Genomic DNA, 19,707 nt, shown 5'->3' with positions numbered 1-19,707 from the left:
GAACTTTCTGCAACGATGGAAATTCTCCATGTCTGTGCTGCCCAAACGGCAGCCACTATCTACGTGTGGCTATTGAGCACATTAAACATGGTGAGTGCAACCTAGGAATTGGATTTTTAGTTTTATTTAAATTCAATTATCTTAAATATCCACATATAGCTAGTGGCCGCTGTAGAAACCGTGCAGATCTAGAGATGCCCGTGATTGCACTTAAGGCTGAATTAAGCACTTTTTTTCTTCCCTGCAGTGGTGAAGAGTATACACTCGTGGCCACACTGCCTAGGTTTGATTCTTGGCTCTACTACTTATTAGCTGTGTGGTCTTGAACAAGTTGTTTAAACTTTCTGTGCCTCATCTGTAAATCCAGGATAGTAACAGTCACTTCCTAAGGGTTATTACGGGGATCAGGTGAGTTAATAGCTGTAAAGTCTTAGAACTATGTCCGGCATCCCATCAGGACACTGTATGACACTGAAGCGATGGTTTCCGTATTTACTTATTTATTTACTTATTCACTTTGAAATTGTATAATGAACACTTGTGATTTTTCTTAAGTAATTCTAAGCAAATGTGTCTCTCTTCTTTCTAAGTTTCCAATCTACAAAGACAGGTGTGGAATAGAGCTTAAATCTTTATTTATACACACACACACACACAGAATAATGTATACATACTCATACATTTAACAAGCACTTATTATATGCCACACACTATACTAAGAATTCATGTACATCTCAATTCTCCTTTATAACAATTCCATGAGGTAAGTTTTAATATTATCCCCATTTTACAGATGAAGAAACTGAGACTCAGGTCATATAGCTGGTAAATAGCAGAACTGCTATTTGAGCCCAGAACTGCCTGACTCCAAAACCTGAGCTCTTCATCCCTCTGCTGTGCTGCCTTTCCTGGTGTGGTTGAATTTCCATGGGGTAAGTTCACCACACATTAGGATTTCACCTTTATCTGACAAATAAAAAGGATGTACAGTTTCTAAGAAGGATGCAGACTTAAAAGAACAGATGCCCCCCTGCCCCCAGTTCATATGTTGAAATCTAATCCCCAGTGTGATGGTTTTTGGAGGTGGGGTTTTGGGGAGGTGATTAGAACATGAGGTTGGAACCCTCATGAATGGGATTAGTGCCCTTATAAAAGAGACCCCAGAGAATTCACTCATCCCGTCTGTCCGGTGAGAACATGGGAAAAAATACCCTACTATATACTATGATTTCATTGAAACAGGACATCAACACCCAAATAGTAAGGGCAAAATCTCACAACAAAGGATAATCCTTGAAACTGAATAATTTAGCTTTATGAAAAATTTAGGACAGCCTCATTATTTGCCTCATTTTCTTGAAGGCCTGTAAGATGAAACCAGCATTAGGGAACCTAACTTGGTTTGACGCAGCTCAAACTTGGTATTACTTGTGAGGAAAGGGGGGCTAGTTAGCTGTAGACACAGGACTAGAACCGTCTTATGAGCTCTAGTCTGTCCCCTTTCCACTGCATCACTGAGTCCTGCTACATCCTCCATCCTCCATCCACCCCATTCATTGAGTTTTAACTCTGTGCCAGGCCCTGTGCTAAGCACTTTACATCCATTATCGCATTGCATTCTCTCAACAGCCCTGCAAGGAACCTGTTCAATCCCTGTTTTACAAATACAGAAACTGAGGCTCAAAGAAATTCAGTCATTTGGGTGTGTAAGCCACAGAGCCTGGATTCAAACCCAGATATAACTGATTCCAAAGTCTGTATTTTTTTTTTTAAATCCCATCCTTGGTATGTCAATAGACAATACTTCTGTACCTTTACATTCTTTGTTCATTTTTAAGCATAAAATGCAACTTTCTCTGAGTCTGGAGGAGCACAAGAGCATTAGCTTTCAACCTTCACCGTTGCCCTGGGCCAAGGCATCTTTCGTTCCTTTGGTACACTGAGTATATGGTATTTTAGGCAACTATTGTATCAATCAGGGTCCAGTCAGGAGACAGAAACCACGCCAGTTTTTGGAACAGAAATTTTAATATAAAGAATTGGTAACTAGGAATAAAGTTGTTCACTAGGCAACTGAAAGGGTACAGAGAGACCGCTAAGTATCATACAGATAAGACGCAGCTCCCACCCTGAAGGCTGGGGGGGGAAAAAGGAAGAGGTTGGAATGATTACAACATAGGTGCTTGGAGGAGGGGCCCCGCGGCGCTGAAACTCAGAGGAGCTGAAACGGAGGCTGATGCTCTGCCTCAGAGCTTGGAGGAAGACCCTGGAAAACTGGGACCCAGGCCCACGAGCCTCTGGATAAGCCCTGGAGACCACAGATGAAAAAGCCACACCCTCTGAACTTAAGTGGGAGAAAAAAAAATTTAATTATGCCAAAAATATTTGTTAAGAGTTTCCCATTCAATATGGAACCTAAGCACACGCATTCACCTCCTCTCCGTCCCAGAGCGGCTTTGGGCTTAAAGTCAGTAGGTATCAAGAACAAGAGTGCTCTGGGCAGCCATCAGAGGGATTGCTGTGCCGATAGGCACAGAGCAGCTATGCCCCAGTTGAAGCCCTAAGAATTACTCTAAACAGTGGAAGTGACTTGGCTGTAGAGAGCCCACAGTAAGGATACTGGGGCGGGTGGGGGGCGGGGTCAAGATGGAGCTGAAGAAATGAATGGACCTCTAGAATAACCAGGAGGAGAAATAAGGAAAGACAGCCCTGTGCAGGCATGATAGACACTGAAGCTCCCTGCCCCTAGAGTCAGTCTTGCTTATTTTTGCCTGCGTCCCAAGGCAGCCTGCCGGCTCCTCACTCACACACCTGAAGGGGAAGCTGATGGAGAGACCCTGTTCACTTCCTCAGAGACAAAAATTACCCCTCCCACGGAGGGGACCGTAAGCCTTTGAATAAACAAACCCACACGACTGCGAAGGAAACCCACACAACTGCAAAGGAAACCCAGCCAACTCTCTGCAGGAAGCAATATAGCTCTTCATTCATAAGTGGGAGTTGTCCACCGAGAATTACAAGGCATTTGAGGAAATCCAACAACACGAAAGAGAAAGACTAAAATTGTTGAGGTGAAACAAGAATGGCAGGATAGTGTAGTCAAAGCCGGCAATAGTCCACAAGGATTCATTAAATCGTCATCTCTGTTTTTGTGTATGCTTGAAATTTTCACAATAAAAAGTGAAAAAATGGTGTTTTGAGCACTTGTCATGTGCTAAGTATATACATACAGCAATGAAAAAAAGAGAAACTCCATACAAAGGAGACAGAAAACGAAGCAAACAATATAAAGTGTGATGGTTAATATAATTGAGGGACTGATGATGAAATTTCATGGGGCCAGGACTAAGCAGGAAACAAGAGAACCCAGAAGGGGAGACGGAAGCTGTGGACATGGCCCTGAGTGTGGTGGAGAGCAGGCACTGTGTCTCAGCCCCAGAGCCTGGGCTGAGCTGGACAAGGCGGAGACGACTTTTCAGTCCAAACTAGGATATCTGCAGGGCCAGCTACGTAACATCCAGAACCCAGTGCAAAACGAAAGTGCAGGGGCCCAAAAAGTGAGAAAAAGTGCCATTAAAGGGACCATTTTTTACCATTCATTTTTATTTTATGCAATACCCATTTTTAGACACAAATATAAGAGCACTAACTCATATGGAAATCACTGATACGACACAATTCGTATTTCATTGCTTGTACATGAATAGGTATTGTATTCTTACCCAAACAATGGAAATCCTACACAAAACTAACTCAACTGTTTTTATTTCTTAATGGGTATACACATATCCTACCAACATTCTCTGCCTTCAGCATATTGATGAGTAAAGAAATAAAAAGAGAAGGAGCTGTGGGTGGCCTGAGCCTTCCCTTTCCATCTAGGTCATCATTTTCTGCGGAAGTGGTTGTCTGATAGGCTGATACAGGGAAGTAACACGCGTAAGAAGGACATGATGGGGATCCTTGTCCGTTGCCTTCTTCCTGCATTGGAAGAAAGTTTCAGTTGGAATGGAAAGTGTAGCCTCTCCAGAACGTCAGTCCTTCCCCACTCCCACCCCTGCCCCCACTGAATCACAGGCCTAATGGTCACCTAGGATTTGCCTTGAGCACGCCTGATGAGGACGTCAGGAATGCTATGTGCAAAGAATGCTGCACACATGTTGCTTTTAACTCCTCTGCTCACACGCATGTGGCACCCATCAGACCTTGCTGACAAACAGAAAGATGTTCAAAGATAAAATTATAAGAACTTCAAGATGGCAAACGCAGAGCATTAAACCAAGTGTGAGGCCCCTTTGAGTGTGAGGTCGTGTAGGAGTGCACAATTCACACGTGCCTGGAAAGCTGGCTCTGGCTTTCTAGGGGCATTCCCAAGAGCCCCATGTGGTGCCCACTTATGTGGACTCATAGTAGCAAACTGATGGGTCCTCAGGGTGAAAGCTGCTCTGAATCCAGATCAATCTGGGCCTCATCTCATGAACGACAGCAAACTCCTTTTACCGATCTGGGTTTTTGCACTCTTTAATCAATAGAAATTGATGAGGCCAGACAAGGAACTCAGGCAAGGCTTTATCGCTGCAGCACAAGGGAGCAAAAACATGTAACAGGTGTCCTTGCTCACTCCCTGAGGGGGTGACAAGCTGGTCCCTTAAATGGGGTGAAGGTGGGGTGGATCAGTGGATAGGCCAGAAGGGCGGCTTAGGTGGTTTGCCCACCCCCTTGTAGGGATCATGTGTAGTACCCTGCTTTTGCTCCCGGCACCTCAGAAGTGGCAGTTGGGTTTTGGCCTTTTTGTACCTCATTGTTCATATTTTGCCCCAACTGCACATGTGGGCAGTTATTTTTAGTTCCTTATAGTTTCTTGTATTCTGCTGGTTGAGGAGATATTTGTCCAGGTGCAAGTACTGCAACAAAGGGTCCCAGGTCCCAGGTCCCAACCTGTAATAGGAATAGAAGAGAGTTTTACTTGAGCCAAACTGAGGACTATAGCCCGGGAGACAGCCTCTCACATAACTGAGGAACTGCTCTGGAGAACCATGGTTTTCAGCACAATTTTGTATCTTGTCAGGACAAAGAAAACCAAATAAGTCAGGGATACATTCCTTCAAGGTTTAAAAACAAACAGACAAACAGATCAGCACATACACAGCAAGTCAGTATGGCCTTGGCACCTGGGAAGGGAGTCTTATCATCAAAGGAGTACTAGCATTGGCATCCCAGGAAGGGAGGCATTTAATCTTTATTTTTAACATGGACATTCTTTATTTCTGGTCAAGATGTCCTTTTCTTTAATAATTAAAGCGATGTACAATGTTTGTTTGATAGGCCACAAACAGGCTGTGTTAGTTAGCATAAAATCAAGTTAACCTATGTATAAGCCAGAATGACTTCCCCATACCTCAATATGTGAAAATATCTTTCGTTGCTCTTAAAAGGTGTTGGTATCCATTCTGACTGAAATAAATCACAGATTCAAAGAAAGAAAGATTCAAAGAAAGAAAGAAAACAAACTCTACTCTGTGGGCATTTCCAGTATGCTGCTGCCACTTTAAAAACTGAAAAACTGTAAATTCAGAAAATGGTCAAAGCTACCTGGGATACTTTTTTTTCTTCCAGTTTTATTAAGATATAATTGACATACAACACTGTATAAGTTTAAGGTGTACAGCATTATGATTTGACTCACACACATCGGAATGATTATCACAGTAACTTTAGTACACGGGATCCTTTTGAAGTAAAGGAGCAAGGTAGGTGTCTGAGTCAATTCCTCTCAAGTCAAATCACCTAAAGCCGACAGCTTGATTTGTTGGATAAATGTGCTTATCTAATTTACATTTCAACTGTAACCCATTCAATCCAGGCCTCACCAGACCATGACTTTGGCTAATAATACTTTTCCTTTTTATACCCAGATTATTATAGCACAAGCTTCTAATAGCTGGAAATTAACCACTTCAATGTGACATTCTCTTCCCCAGCCCCATCTTCTGCTTTTTTGAGAGATTCTCAGGAAACATTTCAAGTGTACTGGGTGCTCTGTAATATCTCTTGGGTTTTCCTTTCTTAATTACTCCTCTTGCCATGACCTCTGCTCTACCAGCCGCTTTGAGACCATCACTGAGCTGGGTCAGCTGCCCCCTGCTGGTGACCTCCCACTGATATATACTCCCCCTACCCTCCCTGGTCCTTACCGTGGGCCTCCCCCTCCAAAGCATGGGTCAGGCCTCCAGCAGCCCCTGGAAATAGCTTCTTGTGAGCCCACAGGTCCAAACAGAACCTCAGGAACCCTTCACAAGCAGGACTCTCATCTGGTTCCAGGTAGGCCTCCACACCATGGGGCCAGCAGCCCATCCCCTTTCTCCTCCACCAGGTTTCTCTGAGCACCTGAGAACCCAGACCTGACTAATCCCACTGAGCCCTGAAAGAACAAGTCTTTCCTCAAGAATTTGGCTTCGTCAAAAAAAACCCCAACTCAGTGGTCCCTCCCAGAACTGAGGCAACTCAGCCTGGTCCTTTAGACACTGGCAACATCAAGATGAATGCTGGTAGCATTTGAAAACCACTCAGTGGCCACACACATTGTAGTACAACTGTGCACATGATCTCTGGTCTGGTCATTTAGGTGGGGTGTTTTTAGTGTCTTCTAGATCTCCGGTGATGTTGCTCCCTGACTGAAGGAAGATCACATGGCCTGTCCAATAATAGCTAAGAGAAGCACAGAGCAGGACACAGGGAGGCAGCACAGTATCAAGGCTAAGAGTACAGGCTCTGGAGCTTACTTTCTCTGGAACCTTAGGAAAGTACATAACTCCTCCAAACCTCAGTTTCCTCATCTGTAAAATTGGCATGGTAATACTGCCTCCCTTGCAGTTTGTTGTAAGGATGTAATATAGAACAATGCCTGGCACTGAATGACGTCTCAATAACATTAGCTACTGTTATTATTTTTCTTTAAGCTAGGGAGCAGTATAAGTAGAGGCACAGAGCCACAGGCCAAAGTCAAAGAGCTAGGTGCTTAGATTTTGGCTTCTTGCATTGTATTTGGGGCTTGGCCACCTTTGGGAGGCCTTGTGAATAGACATGTATCTCATTCACTCATGAATAGATTTTTACAAGTTTAACCTTATCACCAAGCTTGTGGGTATCTTTTTGAAGACGCCCTTGCACACACAGTTTCTGAAACTACAAAGCTAGTCTCAGTCATACCGAAGGATAAAATATTCCAGTTGCCAAGGTATGCAAATGCAATGGACAGAATGTTTGTGTGACCCCCAAATTCATGTGCTGAGACCCTAATCCCAATGTGATGGTATTTGGAGGCGGGGCCTTTGGGAGGTAATTAGGTCATGAGGGCAGAGCCTTCATGAATGGGATTAGTGCCCTTATAAGAAGAGGCGATGCCAACAAATTGGACAACCTAGAAGAAACGGACAAGTTTCTAGAAACCTACAGCCCACCAAAACTGAATCAAGAAGAAATAAATAATTTGATCAGACCGATCACTAGAAGTGAAATAGACTCTATAATAAAAAAAATTCCCTGCAAAGAAAAGTCCAGGACTGATGGCTTCACTGAGGAATTCTACCAAAACATACAAAGAAGAACTTATACTGATCCTTCTCAAACTCTTCCAAAAGACTGAAGAGGAGGTAACACTTCCAAAGTCATTCTATGAAGCCACCACCCTGATAAAGATACTACCAAAACCAGACAAAGATACTACCAAAAAAAAAATTACAGGCCAATATCTTTGATGAATATAGATGCAAAAATTCTCAACAAAATACTAGCAAGCCAAATCCAACAACACATAAAAAAGATCATAGACCACAATCAGGTTGGGTTCATCCCAGGGTCACAAGGATGGTTCAACATACACAAATCAATCAATGTGATACACCACATCAACAAAGGAAATGACTAAAACCACATGATCATCTCAACAGATGCAGAAAAAGCATTTGATAAAATTCAACATCCATTCATAATAAAAAAAGGAAAAATGTTACCAAAGTGGGTATAGAAGGAACATATCTCAACATAATAAAAGCTATTTATGACAAAACTACAGCCAACATAATACTCAATGGTGAAAAGTTGAAAGCCTTCCCACTAAAATCTGGAACAAGACAAGGATGCCCACTCTCACCACTTCTATTCAACATGATATTGGAAGTCCCAGACAGAGCAATCAGACAAGAAAAAAAAATAAAAGTTATTCAAATTGGAAGGGAAGAGGTAAAATTGTCATTATGTGCAGATGACATGATACTATATATGGAAACCACTAAAGACTCCACACAAAAACTACTAGGACTGACAAACGAATTCAGCAAGGTAGCAAAATACAAGATTAACATGCAGAAATCTGTTGCGTTTCTTTACATTAACAATCAAACATCAGAAAAATCCTTTTTAAAATCACATCAAAAAAGAATAAAATACTTAGGAATAAACCTGACCAAGTAGGTGAAATACTTATACACTGAGAACTATAAAACACTGATAAAAGAAGTTGAAGATGATTTAAAGAAATGGAAAGATATCCCATGCTCTTGCACTGGAAGAATTAATATTGCTAAAATGGCCATACTACCTAAAGCAATCTACAGATTTAATGTGCTTCCTATCAAATTACCCATGAAATTTTTCACACAACTATCGATAGAACAAATAATCCTAAAATTTACATGGAGCCATAAGAGACCCAGAATTGCCAAAGCAATCCTGAAGAAAAAGAACAAGGCTGGAGGCATAACCCTCCCAGACTTCAGACAATACTACAAAGCTACAATAATCAAAACAGCATGGTATTGGCACAAAAACAGACATATGGATCAATGGAACAGAAAAAAGAGCCCAGAAATAGACCCACACACCTATGGTCAATTAATCTTTGACAAAGAAGGCAAGAATATACAATGGAGAAAAGATAATCTCTTCGGCAAGTGGTGTTGGAAAAGCTGGACGGCCACATGTAAATTAATGAAGTTAGAACACACCCTCACACCATACATAAAAATAAACTCAAAATGGCTTAAAGACTTAAATATAAGACAGAACACCATAAAACTCCTAGAAGAGAACACAGGAAAAACATTCTCTGATATAAATCATAGCAATGTTTTCTTAGTTCAGTCTTCCAAGGCAATAATAAATAAAAGCAAAAATAAGCAAATGGGACCTAATCAAACTTATAAGCTTTTGCACAGCAAAGGAAACCATAAACAAAACAAAAAGACAATCTACAGACTGGGAGAAAATATTTGCAAACAATACAACTGACAAGGGCTTAATTTCCAAAATATATAAACAGCTCATACAACTCAATAACAAAACAAACAAACAAACAAAGAAACAGGGCCTCCCTGGTGGTGCAGCAGTTAAGAATCTGCCTGCCAATGCAAGGGACACAGGTTCGAGCCCTGGCCGGGGAGGATCCCACATGCTGCAGAACAACTAAGCCCGTGCGCCACAACTACTGAGCCTGAGCTCTAGAGCCTGCAAGCCACAACTACTGAGCCTACGTGCCACAACTACTGAAGCCTGCGTGCCTAGAGCCCGTGCTCCGCAACAAGAGAAGCCACAACAATGAGAAGCCCTCGCACCACAATGAAGAGTAGCCCCCACTCACCACAACTAGAGAAAGCCTGCACACAGCAATGAAGACCCAACACAACCATAAATTAATTAATTAATTAATTAATTTAAAAAACAAACAAACAAAAAAAAAACCCAATCAAAAAGTGGGCAGAAGATCTAAATAGACATTTCTCCAAAGAAGACACACAGATGGCCAACAAACACATGAAAGAATGCTCAACATCACTAATCATTAGAGAAATGCAAATCAAAACTACAATGAGGTACCACCTCACACTGGTCAGAATGGCTGTAATTAAAAAGTCTACAGATCATAAATGCTGGAGAGGGTGTGGAGAAAAGGGAACCCTCCTGCACTGTTGGTGGGAATGTAAATTGGTGCAGCCACTATGGAAAACAGTATGGAGGTTCCTTAAAAAACTAAAAATAGGGACTTCTCTGGTGGTCCAGTGGTAAAGAATTTGCCTTCCAATGCAGGGGACGTGGGTTCGATCCCTGGTCAGGAAACTAAGATCCCACATGCCGCAGGGCAACTAAGCCCGCACGCTCTAGAGCCCACGCACCTCAACTAAAGAGAAGCCCATGTGCTGCAATGAAAGATCCCGCATGCTGCAACTAAGACCCGATGCAGCCAAATAAATAAATAAATAAAATATTAAAATTAATAAAAAGTAAAATAAAATAAATATTAAAATAAAAACTAAAAATAGAGTTACTATATGACCCAGCAATCCCACTCTTGGGCATATATCCAGAGAAAACCATACTTCGAAAAGATACATGCACCCCAATGTTCATAGCAGCACTATTTACGATAGCCAAAACATGGAAGCAAACTAAATGTCCATCGACAGATGAATGGGTAAAGATGTGGTATATACATACAATGGAATACTACTCAAGCATAAAAAAGAATAAAATAATGCCATTTGCAGCAACGTGGATGGACCTAGAGCTTATCATACTAAGTGAAATAAGTCAGAACAATAAAGACAAATACCATATATCACTTATATGTAGAATCTAAAATATACTTATTTACAAAACAGAAACAGACTCACTGACATAGAAAACAAACTTATGATTACCAAAGGGAAAAGGGAGTAGGGAGAGATGAATTAGGAGTTTGGGATTAGCAGATACAAACGACTGAATATAAAATAGATAAACACCAAGGTGCTACTGTATAGCACAGGGAACTATATTCAATATCTTGTAATGACCTATAATGGAAAAGAATATGTATAACTGAATCACTTCACTGCACACCAGAAACTAACAACAACAAAAAAAGAAGAGGCCAGAGAGCTGGCTTGCTCTCTCTCTGCCATGTGTGGATACACAAGAAGACATCTGTAAACCGCGAAGAAGGCACTCACCAGAACCTGACCGTGATCTTGGACTTCCACCCTCCAGAACTGAGAAATAAATGTCTGTTGTTGATAAGCCGCCCAGCTTATGATATTTTGTTACAGCAACCCAAGCTGATTAAGACAGCATGTCATTAAGATCTTCTCTCAGTTCTAAACCCACACTTCCAGCGGATGGCTTTGGGGTGCCGGGGCTGAAAGCGCCTTTCTGCTTTGCCAGCTGCTCCCGGTGAGGGAGACTGTGAGGCTGCACGAGGAAGAAGGACTTACTCCTTCCTATTTCCCATTCGTACGTACATCACTCGGCAACACTGCTTCACTCTAGCGCAGCAGCAGCTGAATCTGGTTTTGCAGTTCTTTCCAGCACCTGGACAACCAACTTCATAGCAACCCCTCAGAGACATCAGCACCCCTTCCTCAGAGGTCTGGGGCCCAGGCCTGCTGTGCCCTCCTCTTACATATTTAACGTGCTTATTGACATAATTCACATACCATACAATTCACTCATCTAAACTGTACAATTCAATGGTTCTCAGTATATCCATGGGTATGTGCAACCATCACCACCATTAATTTCAGAACATTTTCGTCACCTCTAAAAGAAACCCTGAAAAGAAAATAATAGGTGGACTTTCTCACTTTCTGAGATGGCCCGCACTCTGTCTGTGGAGTGTGTCTCTCTCTAAATAAATCCACTTCTTACCTATCGCTTTGTCTCTCACTGAATTCTTTCTGCGATGAGACATCGAGAACCTGAGCTTCATGAAGTCCTGAAACCAGTTGTTCTACTGGAACTAAGACCCCCACACTCACGTGGAGGATGGCGGCTACCTGCTGAGCACAAGCACTAGACCCCAGACTGTTCAGTACCAGAAGGTTGATGATTAAGATTCCTAAAACACCACACTGTTACTTCACAACCAGTCAATGAGAAGAAAGTCATGAATCCTTCAGCCTTCCCCCCCACCAAATGTTGCCTTTAAAAATGTTCCCCTGAAAGCCATTGGGGAGTTTGGGTCTTTTGAGCATGAGCTGCCTGTTCTCCTTTCTTGGCCCTGAAATAAACCTTTCTCTGCTCCAAAAGAAGAAAAAAAGAAAATAACAGGTGTTGGTGAGGATATGGAGAAACTGGAACCCCGTGCACTGCTAGTGGGAATGTAAAATGATGCAGCCACTGTGGAAAACAGTATGGTGATTTCTCAAAATTTTAAAAATAGAGTTACCATATGATCCAGTAATGCCACTTCTGGGTATATACAAAAAAGAACGGAAAGCAGGGACTCAAACAGATATTTGAATACCCACGTTCACAGCAGCATTATTCATAATAGCCAAAAGATGGAATCAACTCAAGTGTCCATTGACAGGTGGATAAACAAAATGTGGTGTATACATACAACAGAATATTATTCAGCCTTAAAAGGAAGGAAATTCTGACATATCCTGCGATATGGATCAAACTGGAAAACATTATGCTAAGTGAAATAAGGCAGACACAAGAGGACAAATACTGTATGATTCCACTTACATGAGGTACTTAGTCAGATTCATAGAGACAGAAAGCAGGGAATGGTGGCTGCCAGGAATGGGGGGAGGAGGGTGGGGAGTTGACTGGGTAGAGAGATTCAATTTGGAAAGATGAAAAATGTTCTGGAGATGGATGGTGGTGATGGTTGCACAGCAGTGCAAATGTACTTAATGTCACTAAACTGTGTACTTAAAAATGGTTAAAATAGTATACTTTGTTACACACATTTTACCACAATTAAACAAAAAAACCTGCACCCTGTAGCTATCACACTCCCCCCTCGCCCCGCCTCAATATTTCCTATACTCCCTATCCCCACCCTCCCAGCCACTGGCAGCCTCTAAGCTATCTTCTGTCTCTGTAGATTTCTCTGTTTTGGACTTTGACGTGAATGGAATCGTGCAATATGTAGACTAGTGTGACTGGTTTCTTTCACTTAGCATAATGTTTTCACAGTTCATCGAAGTTGTAGCATGTATCTGTGCTTCATTCCTTTTTATGGCTGAATATCCTCTTATCTTCTAAGTTTTAATAATTAAACCTCTTCCGTTGGTTCCTTTCATCCTAGGAATGGGAAGCTGCTTCCTGCAGTTGCTACCTCTGTGATCCCTTTTTTTTTTTACCTGTTTAGTTACTAGTGAATAACTTTATATGTAGGTAACAATTCTTTATATTAAATTCTTTCTGTTCAAATCACTAGTGTGACTTCTGTCTCCTGATCAAACCCTGATAGTCAAGAAAAATCAAGATAATTTGAATTCCTGGGCTATTCATGCAGCTGCCTATTTTTAATGTTCCATTTTCTTCCTTTCTTTTCTGTGCCCCACCCCCTCTCCTGATGATGGTCATCTAGCTCTTATTATCCTCCACCCATCTGCAGCTCAAATTAATCAGGAAATAATATCTCCTCCTAACAAATTCAAGAAATGCAACATTTAAAGAGCGGCTCCTTCCAGTGTGGAGTAGCCCTGCTGCTCTTGAACCCATCTGCAGTGAATTCTACAGCCTCTGAGTCTGCAGGCAAATAGGACTGATTCTTTGTAATTTAGAGGAACATAGCTGGATGAAATCTTACACAGCATCCAGGCTTCAGAAGGCACTGATATACCTCATCTTACAAAAAAGATTGTAAGGAAATATATCAAAATATTGAATAATCTCTAGATCATGGGGTTATAAGTGATTTTAATTTTCTTATTTATCCTTTTGTCTTCAAATTATCCATAAAAACCAAGTCTAGTTTTTATAATGAGAAATTTTAAGTATAAAAAATCGACATCACTCATCTCCCAACCAATGGTGCTGGTAACAAGCTTCCCCGCTTCCCAGCCGGCTCTTGGATCATGTTGTAACTCTCTTCTTTGGGGAATGACTGATTTTCCAGGAAGAGGAGATAAATGAGGGTGTTACCAGGGAGGCTGGGTAATTAAAGCCTCTTCAGGAAAAGGTGTCATCTACAAGGCAAATCCCATAGGAGATCTAGAGTGTGTGGCAGGCCGTGAATTTAAATATCTAATATGCCTGGGTTCTATGAGCCTTTGAGACAGAGAGACCGAGACAGAGACCAATTGGCAGGCAGGTAGGCAGGCTTCCATCTTCAGGCCTCTTCCTTTCTCAGTATGTGTTCTCTCATGAGGTGATCTCTCTCACGATCAGAAGCAGCTCTGTTTCCTCCCTCCCTTTCTCTCTTCCACATTTATTGAGCACCTACTATATACCAGAACCAGATATTGTTATAGGAGCTGGGGATTTATCAGTGAACAGACTACTCCCTGCCCCCATGGAACTAATATTCTAGTAATGGACTTAGGCCATTAAATCAGTAACTGCATAATTATTCTCTTAAATACAACTGTGATAGATGCCATGAAAAGTAGTATAGAGAACTGTGGGTCACTCACAAGGTATATCATTTGGGATTAGGTTTGGCTGCAACATACACCTAACAGTATAGAAGAATATTTCTCTCCCAGGTAAAGGCAGTCTGGATACAGGCAACCCAGGGCTGGTATGGCAGCTCCAGTGTCACAAGGGATCCGAGATCCACATCTTTTGGATCCACCATCCCAGCATGTGGCTTCCATCTTCAAGGTTACCTCCTGGTCCAAAATGGCTGCTGGAGCTCCAGCTATCATATTCATATTGCAGGCTAGAAGAAAGAGGAACAGTAGAAGTGCACAGGGTACCTCTCCCAGCTAAGTCAGCTTCCGTTTGCTCATATCTCACTGGGCAAAATTAATTTATGCCTAGCTGTAAGGGAGGTAACACATTGCTGCCTTGAATAACATTTACTTGTAAACTGGTAATAAACCAACTAATGTTTACTGAGCACCTGTAATGTGTCTAGCTCTTTAGAAAACAACCCTGCAATGCAGATATCATCACTGTCATTCAACAGATTGGAAAAGTGAGGTTCAGTGGGTTTAAAGAAACTGCTCGAAGATTGCACCACCAGTGATGGTGGAGCTGACTTCCTGAAGCCCATGCTCTTTCCATTGTATTTTGCTGCCTTCACACCAGCAACTAAAAAAATGGAGAAGAAAGTTCCTCAGACTTGTCATTGATTATATTTAAAGAAAGGCCACTTTTTTCTATTTAAAGTGCATTGATGCTACACAGCCAATGAAAAGAACTTAGATCTGTATAAAAGCAGGGACATGGTCTGTTTTGTTCACCACTATCTTCTCAATGCCTAGAACAGTGCTGGGCAAATAGTAGAAATCCAGTAAATGTGAATGTTCCCTGAATGTTCTTTTGTTCCCCTTTCCAATCAATCTCCATCCTTCAGATGCAACCACTATTCTGATGCTGATCACCATAGATTAATTTGGCCTTTTATTTAACCTCATGTAAATGGAATCATACATCTATAACTCTCTGGTGTCTGCCTTCTTTTTGCCCAACAATTTTTTGAGATTTATTTATGCTGTTATGTGTATCAGTAGTTTATTCTTTTTATGGCTGTGTAGTAGTCCATTGTTGGAATATACCATAGTTTGCTTATCCATTCTTCTTTTGATGAACATTTATAATATTCCCAGTTTGTGCATATTATGAATGAATAAAGATGTTAAAAGCATTCTTGTACAACTCCTCCCCCTTTTGGGGGATATTTGCTGACATTTTTTGTGAATATATAACTAGGAGTTGAATTTCCGAGTCACAGGGTAGATGTACATTTAGCTTGAAAAACTGGCAAAAGTTCCCAAAAATTGGTTGTCTCCTTTTACATTCCACCAGCAACACTGGAGTGTGAGATGGAGATCTTTTATCATTTCTATTAATTCCATAGCACAAACCTAATAAGGACTTTTTAAAGTATTGACTTTTAAGTCTACTCAGATAAGAATAACAAAATCTGAAATGCAATCATCTGTCTGGAAATTCTCCTCCAAGGTAAGAGGTGAGCTACTCAGGATCTGTAGCCTCATCTGACGGGTTCTACTTGGGTTTTTCAGGACAGTAAAAATGCTTATCAAACTTGGCATAGGTTTCAATGGACTGAGTCACAAGGGATCGATTTCTCTCTCTTTTCTTCTCTGCCTGTAACTCAAACCTCACAATGATGAGGAGGAGAGGGAGGGAGTGTTAGAAATGTAAAACTACGTGAAGTTCATTCATAACAAGCACTTATTATACACTGTGGGCACAATGTAAGAGGGAAGATGTGGAAGATTCCATTCTTGTTCTTAAGTTGCTCACAACCTAGTTGAGAGATATAAGATGGCACCGCTTCCTCTGCCCACCATGTAAAGATTGACGTTGTCCTGGATTCGGCCCTTTGCCCTTTTTGTGTTTCTTTTCCACCTGCTCCTGCGGTGTCATCTCACCTGAGCTAATGATTTCAACTACCCCGCACACCTCCTTCCAAAATCACTATGCTTGGTTTGAGCCCACTCCTAGGCTCCAGACCTGTGTCTTCCAGCTGCTTCTATCCCAACTCCTCTCTCATGCTCATAACTTACATATAATTCATCAGTAAATTTTGTTAACTTTGCCTTTAAATTCCACCAGGAACATACTATTTTTCACCACTTCCTTTCCTATAACCCTTGTCCAAGCAACTGTCATCTCTGGTCTGCCTTATTGTAATAGCTCTACCATAATTCATCAGTAAATTTTGTTAACTTTGCCTTTAAATTCCACCAGGAACATACTATTTTTCACCGCTTCCTTTCCTATAACCCTTGTCCAAGCCACTGTCATCTCTGGTCTGCCTTATTGTAATAGCTCTACCAAATCAGTATTGCTATCTTATCGCCTGTTGCCTGCTCTTAACTCATTTCCCTTTCTTTCGGTAATAAAAACTTGAATTACCTTTGGTGAATGTAACCGTCAGGGTTCCCGCAGAAGGTTAACCTGAGCTGAGTTTGGTAAAGGTTATATACAAATGTGTGGGCAGGGTTGAGGGAAACAAGAAGGAATGATAGGATGAAACTCCGAGGCTGCCAGCAGAAGGGAGCTACTACCACCTCTAGGCCAGGAGAAGGGAGACTCTACCAGAGCTAGGAGAGACCCGTATGAAGAGGGGCACTAGAGAGAAGACTCAGCAGAGAGATATGTGGCCAACATGCAGTGACCCAGAAGGGAAAGGGCCTGCGGAAGGGGCCTTACTTCATCCTCCTCCAATCCTGTGCACGCTTCCAATGTCTTCTATGGATAAATTCAACTGTAAGCCAGAGAATTAGGGACCCATTGAAGCAGTCCACGCTGGTATCTCCTGAGGCACAAATCAGGAAGAAAAAAAATGTAGATAGTAGATAAAGGGACCAAGAGAAAATTTTTGGTCACACAGGAAGCCACCTTTCCCTAATTCTCAGTCCATGAGATTTAAGAGCTACTGACCACACCTTAGCTCCAGAGGTTAGCACATGACCCAGGTCTGGGCTATCAGAATAGTCCACGCCCCTTCTGAAGAGAGTGGCTTAATGATGCACAAGTAACCCAAGTTAGACCAATGAGATGCAGTCCTGGGACTTTTGTTGACAGCACTGAGGAAAAGAAACTCTCTAATGGTAAGGATATGATGTGAAGTTGTTAGCAGCCATTCTGCTATCTCATGGGGAAAGGCAGCCTGAGAAAGAAGTCAACACAAAGGAAAACAGAGTTAAGAAATGGAGATCAAATCCTGATGTCATACTTCTAAGCCCTTAGATCCAGCCATGCTTGAAGCCCACAACTTTTCTGCATTACATGAGGTAATGAATTCCATTTGTTGTTTAATCCAGTTTGAGTGGTATACTGCATGCAAAACAAAAACAAAAACAAAACCTCTTGAATAATATTTAATACTTATCCCAAAGACCAACATAAAGGCACACGTTTATATCTCTAAATATGCCATTATTTCTATGGAATGTCCTTTTCCATATTCTCCACCTAGAAAAATCCTACTCAAATATCCTTATTGCAAAGCCTTCCCTCAGTTTTCCAGGTTGGATTGCTCGATTCTTCCTCTGCTTTGTCAGCACTTTGCAAATGCCTCTATCAGTGTACATATAAAGTTGTGTCATAGTTAGTTGTTTGCTTATCTGTCTCCCCTATCTGTGAGCTCCTGAAGGGGGAGATTTGCGTGGCCCTTACCCATGTAAGCCTAGTACCCAGCACAAGGCCTAAACCCTGAGTTAAAAAGGCTAAACCAGTCTTTTTACTTTAGGACCTCTCAGAGCCATTTCTGTGTTAAGATGCATTAATGGATCCCCATGCAGGGGTACAGAATGCAGCAATTTCCAAATTCATTTGACCTTAAAAACTCAATTTTTGCTGAAGTTGCTGTGTTTGAGAAATTTAGAGAAGAAAAATAACTGCGGTTCTTAGGGTGACCTTAACGCATGAAGTGGCTCTCAATAAATATTTGTTAAGTGAATGAAAGGGAGAACTTGGTGGGGAGCAAGGGGCAGTAGGGTTGGAAGCAACAGAAACAACACAAGCAGTGAACAGGAAACCAGAGGGGTGATCTGTTGGACATATCTCTGTGATGGTGCCAGGTCAATTGTTAAAGAATGACTGGGACCATAATGCAATCCTGTTTCCTTAGTTTAAATCTAACAGAGATTAGATGTATTCTACACACTTTAATCCTTCTTCCTGTCCCATGACCCAGGGGCTAAGTGCCTAACGGCACTGCTTCCTTGATTTTGACCTTCAATTTGCTTCACTTTGCCTCAGAGGGGACTATGTGGGAGATCAGAGCTGATTTTCCTCTAACTGCACACCCTTAAGACACATTCCTTTCCTGTTCTGTGCCTCTGTTTCCCTCTCTGTGAACACAGGCTCCCTTCCAAGCTTGGCTCAGACGCCTTGGGAAAAAAAAAAATTTTTTTTTTTTTTAAATAACCTGACAAAGGAAGCCCCAGTCCTACCACTGTAACTTTGGATAACTCATTGAACAGCTTAGGCCCTTGGTCTTTCTATTTGTAAAAGAAATGGAGGCTTCTGAGAGAATCAAGCAAGACTGTGCGGTGAAAAGTGTTTTGCAAACGGGAAATAAAACATTAGAAATGTAAATATTATTAGGATTGTACATACGATGAAGAAGAGGTGGAGGGAGAGTGGGGGCGGGGGGAGGAGGAGGCGGCGCCTGCAGCAGAAGCCCACCGCGGTTCAGAGCCCAGGACAAGGAGTCAGCACCCGGACGCAACCTATAGCTCAACCACCTAACTAGCTGTCTCGCCTTGGGCAATTAAGCACAGGGAAGCCCTCTTCATCTATAAAAGGAGGATAATAATGTTCGGTTCGCTGGTTGTGAGGTTAAATGAGGTAAATCCTGCAAAGCACGCGTTGCAGTGTACATAGTAACTAGCCCTCAGTAAATGTTCATTATATTCCTACTAACTATTCTTGCCACCGACTGAATGGGACCAAGCATGAAGAGGGGATAAGCCATTCCCGGTCACGGTGCAAGACCAGAAGATCGCCAAAGGTCCCGTCGTCGGGGGCACCTAAAGGCCCCTCCCCAGCTAGACCGCCCAAGCCCCTCACCTGCGCGGAACAAGAAAACCCGGATGCAGGTCAAGTGCGAGCGCACAGCCAGGCTCCCGCCCCGGCCCCAAGGCCGCACGCGAAGGGCGGGGCCGCTTCCTGCCGGCTACTGGGCCCCGCGCGCCCCCGCCGGGCCGTCGACACCGGGCGCCTGCGCCGCGCGCGCTCGCCGGAGGTGGGGCGTGGGGGGCGGGGCGGAGCCGCGCGGGGCCGGGCGTGCGC

At 42.4% G+C, this 19,707-nt stretch overlaps 1 long non-coding RNA gene across 8 annotated transcripts; it reads right to left on the bottom strand.

Annotated features, from left to right (window-relative positions):
• Positions 1–3,749: 3,749 nt before the first annotated feature.
• On the bottom strand, positions 3,750–19,624 carry LOC309662193. 8 transcript variants are annotated; one of them, XR_014264572.1, is made up of 6 exons: positions 19,486–19,618; positions 17,119–17,224; positions 14,406–14,653; positions 4,798–4,938; positions 4,091–4,209; positions 3,750–3,981 (listed from the first exon to the last, which is right to left on the bottom strand). It is a non-coding gene; the product is annotated as an uncharacterized lncRNA (long non-coding RNA). The 8 variants fall into 8 exon arrangements; XR_014264573.1 differs by lacking the exon at positions 14,406–14,653 and adding an exon at positions 5,399–5,454 and having other exon boundaries at positions 19,486–19,616; XR_014264576.1 differs by lacking the exon at positions 14,406–14,653 and adding an exon at positions 17,355–17,578 and having other exon boundaries at positions 19,486–19,589.
• Between the last annotated feature and the right edge of the window lie 83 nt (positions 19,625–19,707).

The sequence above is a fragment of the Balaenoptera physalus genome, assembly GCF_965194825.1.
Source record: "Balaenoptera physalus genome assembly, chromosome: 1".
Taxonomy (NCBI): Eukaryota; Metazoa; Chordata; class Mammalia; order Artiodactyla; family Balaenopteridae; genus Balaenoptera; species Balaenoptera physalus.
Note: the sequence above shows the minus strand (reverse complement) of the source record. Positions and strands in the feature narration are given on the sequence as shown.